The 4,098-nt window shown below is 36.1% G+C and overlaps 1 non-coding gene across 1 annotated transcript; it reads left to right on the top strand.

The window, feature by feature from the left end:
- Positions 1-2,130: 2,130 nt before the first annotated feature.
- Positions 2,131-2,237, top strand: LOC145135058 (small nucleolar RNA R71). The gene has a single exon (XR_013719538.1). It is a non-coding gene; the product is annotated as a small nucleolar RNA R71 (small nucleolar RNA).
- Positions 2,238-4,098: the final 1,861 nt, after the last annotated feature.

The raw sequence follows: 4,098 nt of genomic DNA on the forward strand, positions 1-4,098 counted from the left end.
CTAAACCTAAATAAAAAAAAAAGAAAAGAAAATGCAAACTCTAAAAACATCGGGTTGCCTCCCGACAAGCACTTCTTTCTAATGGATTCGTAAGCCAGACTCCTTCCCACTCTACGTTATTGTGGTTGGGAGTGGGATCTCCCTTTTCTTTTTTTTTTCTTTCCACTTTCTTTTGTAAGCTTTCACCCTTCTTATATATGCCTTCTCCGAGTTCTCCTTCTTCCTTGTGGTAGCGTTTTCCTCGTGTTTGCGTTTCGTTTCCTTATTTTTTTCTTTGTATACTTCCTTCTCCCTTTTCTCATCCTTTGGTTTCCACTTCCACCTTATCAATCTCTATCTCCTTGTTTTTCTCAGTTTCCTCTTCACTTAAAATCAACTCTTCTTCTTTACTTTCGATATCCTCCTCAACTTAAACTTGCGGTGTGGTAAAGGCAAAGACTTCAAAAATCATGGAAACTGAGATATTAGGCTTTGTATGCTTTATTTCTTCTCTTAGTTGTACTTCTTCTTCCACTAATTTTCAAGCTCTTCAAGCTCATTATCTTCATCCATAAAGAACACTTCATTTTGAATTTTAGACTTCTCAAATCCTTCCTCAAGTCTGAATGTCATCTCTTCTTTTCCCACTCGTAAGGTGAGGTTTGATTCACGAATATCTACCAAGGCTCGCACGGTATTAAGTAATGGCCGTCCAAGGATAATAGGAATATCTTCATCCTCTTTCATGTCTATGACCAAAAAGTCAATTAGAAAAACAAATTTTCCAATTTTTACTAATATATCTTCAATTATGCCTCGAGGATGAGTCACCGAATGATTTTCCATATAAAATTTTCATCCTTGTGGTCTTCAATTCTAGAAGGTTGAGCTTCTGATAAAATGAATAAGGCATTAAGTTTATACCAGCCCCATAATCGACTAAGGAAAATGTCTTTGTGTTATTTCCAAACTCACATGGTAGAGTAAGGCATCGAGGCTCTCCCATTTCTTTGGTATTCCTTCCATAATTACCATTGAACATTGTTCACTAAGAACCACCTTGAAAGTCTTCTCTAATTGTTGGCAAGTGTCGAGGAGATCTTGCAGAAATTTAACGTATTCGGGAATTTTGGCTAATGCTTCAATAAATGGCGTATTAAATGGAATACCCTTGACTTGTTGGATAAATCTTTTGTGCTCTTTTTCCAATGGATGTGCCTTTTCTCGAGAAGGAAATGGTAGCGGAGGTTGATATGGTTTGACAAAAGAGGAATTTTTCTGCCCAGACCTGTCCACGAAAGTGAGCATGTGGTCCTCATGTCGTAACACCTGTACACCAGCTTCGTCTTTTTCGTTAATCTTCTTTCTTTTCGTTGTGGATCGGGCTTCTTTGTGTCTTCATCTAATTCCTCTAAAAACTTAGAGATGGTGTCTTCTTTAGTGGATATGGCCATGACATGTGGTTGTGCTTTGTGATCGGGAATTTTAGGTGGTAACGGTTCATTAACTAGTGTAGTGAATTGCCCGAGTTGAGTCTCAATGTTTTTGATGGAAGCTTGTTGGTTTCTAATGGTAACATCAGTTGCATCGTGTTATTTTTCAGAAGCTTCCATGAACCTATTAAGCATTGACTCAAAGACCATCTTCTTCTTAGGTGGCGGTTGTTCTTTTTGGTAGTAGCCATGTCCTGTTTGCCTATATTTTTCTTCTTTTGGCTTCTTGTAATCTTCATACAGCAGCCATTCTTTCTTTGACTTTCTCCAATCTTCATCAAATCGATCTCCACTAGAATAACAAACTTGAGCTTTTTTATTCCCATTTTCATCTAAATGGAAATCCTTGGTTGAGTGTGGACCATTGGAATTTTCACAACCCACATGTATTGCATGTATGGATTGATCCATTTTTGTCATTCTTCGATCCATGTTATTTAACATTGCCAAAACTGCCGCCGTGTCTTCCGAAGCACCATTTCCATCCTTGTATCCTATTGCTACGTCTTGTCGAGGGTTATGATATTCTCTTGAATGTTGTGAAAATTCTTTAATTGTTGTGAGATTCTTCTATGTTAATGGTCCTTGAAAATCGAGGAGTTGCCTCTTTGTGACGTTTACCCCATCATAAAATATAGATATTTCTTGTTGCTCATTAAGATCATTTTGGGGACAATTTCTTATTATCCCTTTATATCTCTCCCATGCTTCATACAATGATTCCCCCTCTTGTTGCTCGAAATTTTCAATAGCTTTCTTTAATTTAGAAACCTTCGATGGTGGGAAAAATTGTTGAATGAATTCTTCACGCATTTATGCCCATGTTGTGATTGCACCGAGTGGGAGTGCCTTCAACCAATATTTTGTTGCTCCCTTGAAGGTGACCGGAAGAATTCTTAACAACACCGTTTCTCGTGCTACATTTGGAATATTAAAATAATCGACGATGTCATTGACTTCATCGAGGTGTTTGTATGCGTCTTCATGATATTTTCCGTGGAATGAAATATCTTTTAGCGCAGAAAGGATGTGTGCCTTGAGCTCGAAGTTGGCAGTGGCGGGAACTTCGGGTTGCACAAGGCCCGTACCGGTGTCCTCACGAATTCGGTTCTTGTATGCATACATAGTCATGTCCGCAATGTTGGTCAGCTCGTCTTCGCTTTCGGGTTCGCTTACTTCTTTTTCTGATTTTGTTTTGGGCTCGTAACCAGCTTCGTTTTTTGTTAGGAGTCTTCTCAAAGCTTTCAAACTTGCTTTCGTTTACCGACTTGTTGCTTGATTCTCCAACGTGTTTGTCTTTCTTTTTATAACATGCTGACTCCGGATGTTCAGATGGTGGTGTCAATGGTGTCTTTGATCTGCGGGTCATACACAACTGAATCAAAAAAAATGCGTAAAAGGAATTTAAAAAAAAAACACTAAACTTAAAATTTAACTGAGACGTCTCCACGACCTGCTTAATATGACCACGCCGTGGTTAGTATTCAGAAGGAAAAACAAGTGCAGAAAAAATAACTTATTGCAGTTTTCACCCTACAAAAAGGATCGAATTAACTAAAAATATTTAAACTATAAATCAAATAAGTCGTTCCCCGGAAATGGCGCCAAAAACTTGATGAACAAAAATATACCTATCAACTTTTAAATCTATAAACCTAACTAACTTAACTAACTAATACCTAGTCGGAGTATAGTATAGTTGGATAAGTCGGGTGTCTTTCACAAGGAACAGAATTCTAATTAATAAAATAACTACTAATAATTAACTAAATAAAACAAGTAAATTGGGGGTTTTACTAATTTGCTAGTTCAGCTAACTTAAATCAAACAAATAACGACTAAGCAAATAAAGAAAACGGTTTTTACTTCAAATATTAAAGAGTACTCCTGTTAGTTCAGAATTACCTTTCCCCTATGGTTGATTTCTAATAGACATTTTATATTGGCTTCCAGTTAATTAATACTAGTTACTATGATTTAGAACTCTAGTGTTTCTCAATTTATGAACTACTATGGAATCAAGTACAAGTTCAACACAAAATTGATATAAAGATAATTTGGACTATGAATGATGAAATTAGGAATTACTAATCTATGATCAAGGTAGCAATTCAAGTACATAATATGGATAATTAATGCTCTCTAACACACCCAAAGTTATTAACTTTATTTGCCTAACTCTATGATTTGTTCAATCACAAGATCTAATTATTTAATGATCATAAACAACTAGAAATCAAGTTAATCCAGCTAGAATGATCATCTACTACATAGAGCTTAAATGAAAGTGAATAAAGACTAAAACTTTAGCATGCTAGGGTTATAATTCATCAAACACAAGAAAAGCCAAATAAGATTGTCATAAAAGCATGAAATCAACACATTGGTTTAAGATTCATCATCCCTAATAGAAGTTTAGGGTGATTAGCACATAACTAAAACAGAAACAAACAAGAAATCAAAGGTAACTAGAATAGACATGATAAAATTCTAGCAAACCGAATGAATTGATGATGTTTTCTTCTAGATCTCTTCAACTCTTAAGCTCCAGTCGATTTCTTCTTTCCTAAGGGTTTGCTAAAGGGTTTTTGTCGCAATACTTCTCAAGAAAGTCGGTTGGAAGTCC

This window comes from Lactuca virosa, chromosome 8 (assembly GCF_052849685.1).
Source record: "Lactuca virosa cultivar CGN04683 chromosome 8, Lactuca_virosa_CGN04683_v6, whole genome shotgun sequence".
Lineage (NCBI taxonomy): Eukaryota > Viridiplantae > Streptophyta > Magnoliopsida > Asterales > Asteraceae > Lactuca > Lactuca virosa.